This window comes from Aedes aegypti, chromosome 3, assembly GCF_002204515.2.
Source record: "Aedes aegypti strain LVP_AGWG chromosome 3, AaegL5.0 Primary Assembly, whole genome shotgun sequence".
NCBI lineage: Eukaryota > Metazoa > Arthropoda > Insecta > Diptera > Culicidae > Aedes > Aedes aegypti.
The window spans coordinates 107,390,613-107,403,913 of NC_035109.1; the positions used below are offsets into that span (position 1 = coordinate 107,390,613).

Below are 13,301 nucleotides of genomic sequence, written 5' to 3' on the forward strand. Positions count from 1 at the left end.
GATATAGTTTTTGTTTATGCGGGATCACTAGTTTTAGTATAACAAATAAGCTACCCAACTAACATTCACTCACCTAACAAACACCATTATGGCAGTTTTATCCAGCATCATATTTTATAACATTTTAATAATTTCCATGACCAACCTTTGTTAAAGCATTGTTCACACAAATTTGGAGAAACTTTAAAGCATGTCGTTGAATACCAACTTTATTTTTCAGCTTTAAGAACGTTTTACAAGCATTTAGTTCAGCTTTTATACGGCTGGTCTAAAAATAATTAAAGACTAATAAAAACAAAAAAATATTTTTCTAGGCACTTTATAAATGTAGTGTGCACTATTATTATGATAGTATAACAATCTTATTTAAAAATCGCCTGTATACTGGATTCAAACTCGAGACCTTCCAATCGTCAGCGGTATGCCTTGCCATCTGCGCCATCCTAGAATTGATGATTTTACCGTCCAGTGCAAAATATAAACTTCTCATAGCTGAATATTGATCATGTTCGAGCTTCTATTCGACAACGACTAATCAACACATGGTACGCTAATCTACAACTGAACAAGCATATTATTCAGCTGCTGTTTAGTGCTGATCCAAGCTGAGTTCAGTCGGCTATTTTTAGCGCACAGTGAGAAAATTTATGTCGATGTTGGTCAAAATAATGTTTATTTACACATAGTAAAAACAGTCTGAAATGATTAATCTAATTTCATTATAAGTTTTAGTTTGTTCAAAACTGATTAATTAATATAAATAATTTAATAAATTATAATTTGATTTTTTTTTATTTGTATTTTTCATAAACCTATTACACATGCATTGAAGTAAAAGTTCTCTGTATGAATATATTTGAATCATTTGAAGGGTTATTCCTCAGAACCTACCTGAATAGAAAAATATTCGAATATCTTGATGCGATTTTTATTTTTGGAAATGGCCAAGTAAATCATTTTTCTTAGAGCGCAGTATTTATTCAGTTGTGAAGAAATGTCATTTCAAATGTAGCTGGCTATAGAAATTTATTTAATCCATTCTGTCAAAGAAATTTCCATTTTTCTTGTACGGAAAAACATCCCGAGCAGGTGAAAAACGCTTAGCAATAGAAAATATAATATGGATAGCTAAAAGTGATATTAACTTGATAGATATATGATAAAAAATATCTGGAAATGATATCTAAAACAAACTACTAGAACAAAATTGGCATGTCATATTTAGATTCTGCAAGATTTTGCCAATAGCTGCGAGCTATTCATTAGATCTGCGTACATCAAATTTTTCATAGGTTCAGAAGTTCCAGGAACAAAATTTTGATATTGTCTTCAGATATTTTATCTCTTGTGTCAATCAAGTCAATATCACGCTTTGTTTGTCAGTACTTTGCTCCTACTAGGAATACTTAGCTTAAATGATTATTTTTGTTTTTCACAATAATTCTGCATTTCTGGAGACTGACCATGTTTATTTTCTGAACAGCTATTTCAAAAGTTTTAAGAAAGCATAATTTATGAACTTTGAAATGCATTCGGAACTCAACACGCATTTCGGATATTTTGTCCATTTTATGAAATTTAGCTATAGTGTGATCGCTTTTACAAGGCTTATTTATTACTGAACAATGTGTTTGTTGATCGTCATTTTGGCCTCTATTGGATCAACTGTTCTTATAATATACTGAAGCTGAATTAGGATTTTATAAGATACTTATTCAGCTCTTATTCATGCTTATGTTAAACATGTGGGAATAGCTGAAGTGCGACGCAAGTAAAACGTTAGTTCGTCTTCTGAATATCCTTTTATACATATACATTTGTTTAGTGGAATATTTGCTTTTTAATTGGGGGAAACATGTCTTGTTCAGCTCATTTGTAGAACAATCTTGACTAGTCGAATGAGAATCTTAGGAAACGTTTAATGAGTGGCGATTCAACTTTTGTTCATTCTAATGCATAACGTTGAACATTGATCTAAGTTTGTGTTAAAAAAGCACCTTCTCAGCTCTTTATAGAGCAAATTTTTTATTCAGCTGTCATTACCATTATTGAACAATAATTAAACATGCATGCTTGTTTGTGGCTCTGAATTGTTAGTTGGGTATTTACACGCTAAGAAAATAAAATACTAAATAAGCTAAATACCATTCTAAAACCATATTCGATCTATTCACTCATTGTGATGCATTTTGACACATTAAGCTTCAGCTAGTATAAACGTATTTTATATCGACGAATGGTTTTTTGGAAATTATACATTTTTTGGATAAAGTTTCGAAATCCCATACATCGAATACAATTAGCCATTTTTATTGTATTGTTATAAACAAAAGTGGAAAAAAAGAAATAAGGTGATTTTTCGCTTGTTACACATTTATTTTTTTATTGACAATGTTTAAATCCCGTTCAGAATTACCAATAAGCTGCCCTTGCTGCCCATCGTTGATTTGAGTGGTTCTGCAAGTGAAAGTTTCCGCTTTCCCCGAAGTCACTGATTTTTTCTGCTGCCGTGCCATGAAATAAAACCGAAACAGATGAATATCTTTAATTCAATAAAAGATCATTCGAGACCTACCTCGTTGCTGTAATTAACGTCTTTGTTTTGATCTTTTCGTTGTGTATTGGAATGAAATCGTCTTGTGGTAACTCCCCTGCAATGAAAGTTTAGTAAATCCGAGTGAGGACGTGTAGATTTGTGGTATCCTTGTCACATACCTGAAGTCCTGGAGCATGCGATCAAGAACAATGCAAGAAGTATAAATTACGGTGAATTTTATAACCGGCTCTTTCTCACCAAAACGATTCTTGGAAAATAAAATTTTTCACGAAACATGCCGTTGCTTGTTTGCTTATCGAAAAAGAAAACTATAATGAATTTGTTCAAGTCCCAAGAATAGGTGCCGGCAACACTTATGCTCAGTGAAATATTAATCACTGATATGCATTATAATGTATAAAATAAAAGAATCTGGTGCATAATTTGTATGTTTTGTAGAGGATAAATGTGAAAAGTATTAAGGATATATTAAAGACCATACTAAATAGTATTTTTCATTTTCACCGTGTAGAATGTAAATATTCAGCCGTGTAAGTATGATTTAGAATACTATGACGTCTGAGTATGTTTTATCAGTATGTAGGGGATCTTTTACGTCTTTTACGGTTTATGTTGGAAAAGGAAATCTGTATTCAGATGTTTGGATTAAAGAAGGAGAGAAAAGAAGAAGATACATTTTGACTGAAAAGAGGGTGCTAATAAATTATAATAATTAAAGCTCGAATTACAAAATCTAAGGTTCCATTTTTTGGCGCAATCCAAACAAAAAGGCAAGGTTCAAGAAACATGGAATTTTTTCGTTCTTCAAGGGCGCGAATGTTTCAAATTTTCTAAATCTATAAAATTTTATGATTCTTAATACTTTGATTACTAATTACTAGATTTCGCTGAAATATTTTTCATTTAATTCTGGCATTAAATTTCCGGAAAAGGACGGTGATTTCAAGTTCAATGCCTTTTGCTAATTTAGACCTAGAAAATGAAAATTATTCTTTAGCTCTTAGTTGTAGCAATGAGCTAACTGTTTTATTGGTTTTATTGCGATAATAATTAGTGCTATTTGGAATTTTAACTAGAATTTGAATCAAGGTATTCGGAATATGAGACATAATGAGCACAGCGCTTAAGGTCCTAACGCAAAGATAGTGGAACGGCAACGGAAATCGGCACCAGTTCGCCAGCGTGAACTATAACATACTTGTCGATTCAGTGTTGGTTCACTTTCATTTGTTGACAGCTCAGTCGAGATAGTGTGAATCATGCTGGCGAACCGGTTCCCCTTTCCGTTGCCGTTCCGCTATTATTGCATTTGAGACAAAACTTCCATACTTTTAGATTAAAATAACAGTAAAACATGTTCAAACATTATGTTTTTCAGCACACTCTATACACGCTAAGAAAATAAAATACTAAATAAGTTAAATACCATTCTAAAACCGTATTTGGTCTATTCACTCATTGGAATGAATTAAAAAGGAATATGCATTGCTAGTATAAACGCTTTTTATATATGACCGTGCTTATCACGGGAATAATCTATTGGGCTGATAAAGAAGGAAAATTCAATGAATTTCATAAAAACTGATTTCATTTTATTTTGAAAATATGAAAACAAAACAACAAAATTAAAAGTGAAACAAAATGATATTTTTTTGATAATTTATTGTAATAGCTTTTTGCTGACGCGACATGAGCGTCATCCCGTCGCTATTTATAAAACTTTCATTTTTTTTATCATGGTATGAAGGCGGTGATAACGCTGCAACTTATTCTATCTGTCCACTAGGACTCGAGCTAGTTCCGAACCGTTCGCATTATCTGCTTAGTTCTGCTAGTTCAGAAAATCACGTTGGCAATTTTTCCGCTGATGTTTGTCATTTCACTCCAGATCCAACGGCCGGAAGTTTTGGGTGGGATTCTAAATGAACAAAAATGTCGCAATAAAAGCAGTCACGAAGCCGCTGACTGAAAGAAAACTTACCGATAGCAACACATTCTCGCTCCCAAATAACTATTTAATATATTATTTCGTTTTTCTCGCGAAAACAGTTATTAATTTTGTGAGGCACGATCACCGGGCATGAGGGCAAACAAAAATAAAATGTCTGAATCGAATTCGGTTTCGTTAAGTCCTTGGAGTGAAATCAGGCGCGCAATATGCAGTGAAAATGATAAATTGCCAAAAAGATTGGGAATGCTTAAAATATATCACTGCAGTGTATATCATTTATTCGCAACAATGAATAAAGTTGTGTAAATATAAATAAATAATATTTATTATACTAACTAGAGTTTTCCATTTTCTCCGTGTAGTTTACAGTTTGACTTTGCAAGATGGCCATGGGTTCCAAGAATTTCTGCTGAATTGTGATTATTACATGTATTTGCGGTCACCTTAAATGCCCAAATGCAATGATAGTGGAACGGCAACGGAACGCGGAACCGGTTCGCCAGAATGAATCACACTATCTCGACTGAGCTGTCAACAAATGAAAGTGAACCAACACTGAATCGACAAGTATGGGATGGTACACAAATTATGTCACGCTAAATTTCAACTTTTTTGACCACCTCCCCCCCCCCTTTGTCACGTTTTTTGTATAGGTCCTCCGAATTTTTTGTAAGGCTTGTCACGCTTGGCGTGACCCCCTCCCCCCCTCGGAGTGTGACGTAATTTGTGCATGACCCCTATGTTATAGTTCATGCTGGCGAACTGGTTCCGCTTTCCGTTGCCGTTCCGGTATCATTGCGTTTGGGCTTTATCTGTTGGTTTGCAAAATTACATTTTGTTTTGATTGACGCCATCATTAACACTGCACAATATTGCACCGAAACCGTTCTATTTTCTGGTGTCAACTGTTAAACTCGTGTGGGGCACCGTCGGGAATAATTGTAATAATCGAAATCGGCATTAGGAAGTGCCGAAATGTATGCAGAGTGACAGCCGTGTCAGTCCTCTGGGTACGATACAAATCCAGGTTTTTTACGAGCGCTAATGGCTGCCGCAAACAGGCTCGCATTCTGATAGGGATCAGTCGATATGACGTTTGGCTTGGGTCAGCTCAATATAAAACGACCCAAGCCAAACGTCAAATCGACTGTTCCCTACCAGAAAGTGAGCGTATTTGCGGCAGCCATTAGCGCTTTTAAAAAGCTGGATAGAAGTGCAAGGGATTTTTATTCTTGAACACAAAACAATAGCTCCTTTTGGTAATTTTTATTTAATATATAACGGTATTATCCCGCATAAATATGAACCATATTCGTACAGTTTCCCAGATCATCCACAACTATTTGCGACAATATTTGTAGAATTTCCCAAAACATCCAAAATAACAATAAGTGTACCCTACCACGAACGGTTTTGACAGTTTGATGAATGGTAATTGGACAAATAACAATGTGGGGAATGGGCGGTTAAGTTATGTAACCATTTGAAAACGCCAATTTTCCCGAACAAAATTTTTCGATTACAGTTTGCTAAATAGTAGAAATATTTGTTGAAGAGCTAGTCCGCTAAGACCACGCAGATCCTAGCGAGGCTAGCCCGTCCACATCCGATTGCAAATCATAAAGAAATACAATACAGCAGATGTTTCCTTCAACTGGGCAGCTAACTGACTGATAACTCAATCAGCAGCTGCAACTCTCTTTATTCATTCCAGGTATATATTTACAATTCAATCACACTTACCCAAATATCATACCTCTCGATAAATCTTCCACACTTTTACCTACGACGACGCATGCTTTTCAACCGACGATTCTTCTACCTGAGGTGCGACACTACCTCATTCCAACAATATTATCCATATTTTGCTGAATTTAATGTAACGCAAACAGTTTGAGAACTGTTTAACTATTAATTGGACTGAAAGCAAACAATGTATGTGTAATTATTGATTTATGGTGTGTAATGGTATTTTAACCATCCACCATACTGTGCTCTTGTTGTTGAACCATAAGAGAATATTTGACGACTCAGTACATTTAATAAAAAACAAGTAAATGCATGTGGACAAATATAACTTCAATTAAAACAGCCAATTCTGTTGTTCATGCAATCACGGAGCTAATGAAATTAAAGAACTACACTTAAGGGCTGAATTCTGAAGTTAATTTATAGCACACGTATCACTTGTTTCATTAGGTCGTATGAATAAAACCGAGCACTTGCTCATGCTTAACCCGATTCGAGCAAAGTAAAGTCTCTGAGCATTTACTCAAATCCGTATGAATAAAACGATACTTTGCTCAGAGTAAGTTCGAAATTCGAACTTAGCTTTTACTTTGTCAAAAATATTGTTTTGGTTTGGTTGTTTGATTTTTGCAAAGAAGAATTCTAGTGGTGCAAAATAGCGGTGCCTTTACGGATATTACCCGTTTTTGCCGTGCAATATGTATTTACAAATAAATTTTTGATCTGCGCCGTTTACTGCCGGCTGCTGGAAAAGCCACATACCCCGGTGAAACTTAACTGGCAGCATCAGAGTGTGGTGAGCAGAAGAACCTGGAGCAATCCTGTGCCGCATGGAAGGCTAGGACTATAATCGGTAACTGCTTTGTAAACATCAAGTGGGGACTGATACGGTTAGTGTTTTGCACTTGTATTACTATTTTGTCTGTTAATTAGTTCTGTCCCTCCCGAAAAGTGCTCATCAGCGGGTAGTCAGCATGAAGCAGCAGGTAACCGTGCTTTCCCGCGGAATCGGATCCAGTTACCAAAGTTTGGTCATTGGCAAAAGTTCACCAAACGAGAACGATCGACATTCCAACGGATCCATCATGTATCCGGTGCTGTACGGGGCAATGGCAATGAACTATTGCGGACAATTTGGCTAGTATGAGCAAGCTCAGGAAGCTGGTGATCAGGTCTGCCTTTGCTTTTGAAGCAATAAATTATACTAAGTACTACGATACTCAATCGGAATTATGATTTTTCGAAAGGTTTTCTCAAACAGCCATATTGATTGAATAATTACGATTTGAACGTCTTGAATATTAGACAACATCCCTTATTTTCACCGAAAATCCTCAAGAGGACAACAGGTTTTGTTAAATTTCCTCGGGTACTTTCAAAAAATCTTGTCAGCTAAACTAGTTGCGTAGGTAGTTATTTTAGGGAAAGATGAATCGAAGCCAAGTTTCATTATTTCAAGAGCACAAATCTAACGAACTAGACTACTAGATTACACTGAAAAGTTGTTCGATTGGTCACCACCAGCGAGAGACTAATCGATCTAGTTTTTAGCTTGAATGGCTATCCCGTTCTTCAGATTTGTGCTCTTGAAAATTTGATGTTTGGCTTCGATTCATCTTCACCTCAAAAATATATTAAGAAATTGTTAAAAGAATTCGTTCAGGAAGCTTTAGTGAAGAATTTGTTTACACAGTTATATTTATGAATGTTTTTAAAAAGTTGCATTCAATGCTTTGGAAAACATAAAAACTACTTAATTCAATGCTTCAGGAATTTATAAGAAAAAAAAAACATTTATAAACATGGACTTCTCGAAAAGCTTAATGATTCCTCTTCATATTTATTAAGATATATACATTATACATATACATTTCTAAGATTCATTCTAGAATATGTTCAAGGATCTCATAAGACAGTTTTTGAATTTACTCAATATCTTGCTGCTTAAAATCTACAAAACAGCTCACTAAAAATATATAAAATTTTAAAACAAATCTTCTTAACATCTATTCAGGAGTTCATCGATTATTTTGCAGGATCTGTATACAAAATAAGAAGAAACGTAAACTATCCTACTAGTCACTTAGGGGCAATCCATTAATTACGTAAGGATTAATGAGGGAGGTGTGGAGTTTGAGATTTCTTACGCGTTATAGAATTTATTTTTTATTTTCATTCAAAAAGTATTACCATGAGGCAGGGGAGATAAAAAATCACAAATTGTTTTACGTATGTAATTAATGAACAGTCCCTTACAAAAAGTCAGTCATGATGTGAATTTTATGGATTTCATTATTTTATTTTTAGGCTGGGATACTCCCTGCATGTTTATAGTAGTCTCGCCCACAGTGCTTAAAATTGAAACAAACATAAATTCTTATGTTCCAAGTACATAACTTATTTTTCCCGAAGTGTTCTAGTATTTCTCGGATATTCCCCGTATTTTACCCGGCCATTTGCGATTCCCGGGTTTTCCAAGATGGGTGGACATGCTGTAAATATTTCATCGTCAGATTTGACATAAAATTCCCGAAAATCACTGGAATACATAAATTCGACGAATGTGATTCAAATCTCCTTAGTAAGATTTCTTGAAGTTATTCTAATATTACTAATATGGTTCATAAAAGTTTTTCAAAGGTTCACAAAATGTATTCAATCTACCAGTGATGTCCTCAGAATGATTACGTTTCATAGTAGAAATGGGAATTTTTTTTAGCACTAGGTGTCAAATATGGTCGTTTTTGTATTAAATTTATTATTTTTGAAGCAGTTTGCTCTTGGCTAAAATCTTGGCTGCAACCTTACTCGGAAAACAAACGTGTTGTGGTCTGCATTGTCCTTGCTATGTAAAATCTTACATCGATTGTAAATACTGAGGGGCTGAATCCGAATCGAAATCCTGATTGGGCTGATAGTAAAATAGCATGTTCGGCTTTTCAAAAATAAAAGAACCTAATTTTCTTTCAGGTTGATCTGCATTTTACCGCGCTGCAAAATCTGCAAATTAATCTCCACAATCCAAAGCTCCTCAACAGACCTCAGTTCGACTAGCTTGATGGATATCGCCCACGTCAGCTACGATTGGAAACGGCAAATTTATAATAAAAGCCCGAGTACATCAATTTTTTACAATTTTCAAAGTTTTTTTCGGTTGTTGTTTTCAATTGAGCATGGTCAGTAGGTGACTCAGGATTTTCTGAGCATTTACTCAGCTTTTGCCGCTTTATTCATAAGAATGGTGATGTTCGAAAAGTAAATGCTCAAGTACTCAGTTTTATCATATCAACTTGAGTAAATGCTCAAGAAAATAATCTGACAGGTGGATTTGAGTAAAGTAAAAGCTTTTGCTCAGTTTATTCATACGACCTATTGTCTTATTTGAAATAAATACGTATTATTGCTTAAAACCTGGGAGGGAGAAACCGATACAAAATTTCTGTACGTCAAGGTGAGCCGAGATTTCTGCTGTCGCGAACTGTCACTGTGAGCCCGGATCTTAAAGAGTGGACAAACATGAAAAAGCGCGTAATTTATCAAAACATATTTTTGCATTTTATCCAAGTTGATAACAATCGGTTGAAATTCAATTCCTGCAAGTCCAAAAGCAATGTCACGATAGCATCTTTCATTTTGATAGAACGTAAGTATTGAAACACGCATCTTTTTACTCTTTACAAATAAAAATGAAAATTAAAAGCACAGAAAACTACGGCCCTTTTCCCATGTTTGTCCAGAAAGATCGAAGGTGCACAATAAATGAAAACTAGCGATTTTCCCCAAGCCTGCCTTGATTGTCGGTACACGCAAACAAATTTTGTTGTATAATCTACCGAATCCATGGTAGAATTAAGAACTGTACCAACGATTTTCAACCGACTACAAAAATCTGTTAAGTTTACTATAATCTGGTGAAAATCACTGAGCAGTGCAGTAAATTTGACTTTGTCCATAGTAGCATCCACTTCAAAGCATTGTATTTCAATCCGTGACACCCACCGTACAACACAGTGTGGTCAAAAGTATGATGCTAAACTTCTCAAATCTAGAATGTTTCTAGTCAAAAATACTACAACTCTGGTTAAATCAACAAAAGAAATTTTCTTGTGTTGTTATGTTGACTATGTTTTGGTAGAGTTAACAGATTAATGCAGTCGGTTGAAAATCGTTGGTGCAGTTCTTAATTTTACCATGGATTCAGTAGTTTCTATAATAAAATTCATTTCAGTGTAGGGAGCTGGATTTATCTTGCAGTTTAGAAAAGTTTTGTTTCATTTTTCGTGTGTAGTATCGGTGCCTCCCTCCCAGCTTAAAACCATTTAGTTTTAGTTGTTATCATGTATTTCTATTTTAATATATTTTAATTTTATTATATAATAAATTTTCGTAGTATTACCTGAGGATGCGTATACATATCTGTTATATAATTGTGACTGAGTATAATTTTAAAATACTTATGTACTGCTTCGCATTTAAAAACGGGTTAACCAACAAGCGAAGTTAGATTTTTGACCAACCTCGCCACGTCGCAACTCGATTCTCAATAGTGCGCGTAATGCACACGGTGGAGGCCATAGAGGCACACTATAGCAAAGTGACTCGCGACACGGTGAAGTTGGTCAAAAATCGAACTTCACACGTTCCGTGGTTTAGTTATTTCCCACAGGTTCACCCGTTTTTAGACGCGAATACATTCTTAAATACTCGAATAATTAACTGCGCAGAAGTATGCACTCATCCGTACATTCCTTTAGCACATTTTTTCGGCCCATACTGTCGTGTCCACACTTCGCTCGCAGCATTTACATTCGGCTTGTCCCTTTTGTGTCCGAGTGGTGAGGCCGCATATGGACGTTCTCGGGGATGGAAATCTTCTCACGGCGCTTGATTCTTTGATGTGGGCTGGAGTTCAGGATGCAATATGAGAGAATTGCAGCATAAATCATTAGGTAATTTATATTAGAGAAAAGTTTATCTTACCTTAGTATACGGTAGAGGGAAGGCGATTCCATTAACAAATGGCACTGGTATTCATCCGACTGGGATAAGCATCGGAACAGAATAGAAGGAGAACTTTTCTGATTTTTCCGTTTAGATCTGATCCGAAACAAATTTTTGCTTGTTTTGATCCAATTTCTGACAGTAGCACAACGACCACGAAGGCATACATGCTAGAAAAATTTTCGGTAGGGCCAGTGCTAATTAAACTTTTTTTTTTATAAATCTATCTTCCTTCCTTCCCTTTACGGTCCATAAATGGGGATCTTTTTATGAAATTATACAAACATGCTCATTTTGTAAACAAAATTATCGAGCTGTAAGAAGAAAAAATACAATGAAGTGTTTGGGAACTTGCGTAGTTCATGTTATGTTTTCGAAGTGTAGCTTACAAATACCAATGTATTCTACAGTTTGTCAAATTGTTCAATATCGGTTTCATATAGTAAAATGCATGTGTCACTGATATTAAAACTCCATTATAATTTATGTGCGAAAACCATATAGAAGCAGATTTTCTGCCTCCAACATCATTTTATGTGCCACTTTCAAATTTTATTTGTGAACAATAAAATTCAAAGTCTATGCATGTAAATACCACTAGCATTGCAATGCATTATAAAAGTTACATTAGTACAACCTATTTAAGCTGCTAATATTTTTGAAAAGCACAAACCTGTATGCCAACGGTTGCAAACATGTATCGCCATCTTATTTCTTTACTGCTACTGTACGAGTTTTCCCAGAGTATTATCATTTTTATAACAGTAATACACATCACATTCCAGCCGAATATTCAGTGAATTATATCTCGGAGAGCAAGAATAAGATGTAAGTATTATAAAATGGTTGAAACAATACAGGTTAATGAGCTATTTCTTATGTTACAGCTGTCCCAAAAAATGCAATCGTGTCGGAACCAGATTCTAAGACGATGAACTTCAATGAAAATGTATCCCGCTCGTGCAATGACTGTTTGCCAAAACACGCGATGCGCTGGGTGGCGATGGAAGAACACAGTGGTTCCACATTCTCCAGCAGCACTCGTACAGACTCCCACGCTCTTGTTGGTATCATCCCCGCAGCTGCTAACATCAAGACCAGATATTCTATTGTTTCATGGATTTCTAACTGGGCCCGTTAGAATATGTATTAACTTTTATTTTCCGCAATTAATGTGTATTACTGTATGCGTATTTGATTTGCATCATCATTGTTTTACAAAAAGAAAAATAGGAAATTTATTTGACTAGTTCATATATTTATTACATGCGATCAGAGATAAAATATATTAGCGTGACCGTTTGAAATAAGTTGCACCTGCATTTGCTTTATATGTGCACTGCATTTAAAAATGAGCGTGACAAAACTTTTGTTTTTATGTGCGTGACTAATTAATTGCAAATGCCAAGCTTGATTGCAAAAATCTATGGGCGCTGCACATAAATTCCAATTGGAAATTGAGCTCAGTGTATGACTATGACGCTCAAATTTAAGCACAAACCGTTCGACTAGTGATCCTTTATAGAGAGATAAGCGGAAGTAAAATGGAATGATTTGGCAACAGACCAGCAGTGCTGATTTTGCTCGGCGTCGAGAATAATACTGTAACACGGACATGACTTCCTCATTGTGTATTTTGTTTCGCTATAGATCTTTGAGCTACATATCAAAACTAATAAACAGCCGAAAAAATCAAAAACTAAAAATCGCATTGACAAAAATTCAAAAAAGAAAAACATTTCATTTTTTTGCTTCATGCAAAATTGCTTTTACCTAAATAATTTCAAGCGGATAACATTACTCCTCAAGAAAAGTTCAAAACAAACATAACGCATGTTCGTTTGGCTCACACTTTGACAGCTCTCGCTGCTCGATTGGCTCACACTTTGACAGAAATGTCAGCTTCCGCGAATCTCTCTTATAAAGGATTTCTACGTTCGACAAAAGGTCATTTCACATTGCCACTATTTATCACGAGCTAGCATTCCCAAACAGTTTTACAACACATGAACAGCATAATGTATTGTCAACATTTGGCATGCA

General features: G+C 35.2%; 1 long non-coding RNA gene across 1 annotated transcript; it reads left to right on the plus strand.

Annotated features, from left to right (window-relative positions):
- Nucleotides 1-6,703: 6,703 nt before the first annotated feature.
- LOC110679290 lies at nucleotides 6,704-7,563 on the plus strand. The gene is made up of 2 exons (XR_002502367.1): nucleotides 6,704-7,147; nucleotides 7,210-7,563. It is a non-coding gene; the product is annotated as an uncharacterized LOC110679290 (long non-coding RNA).
- Nucleotides 7,564-13,301: the final 5,738 nt, after the last annotated feature.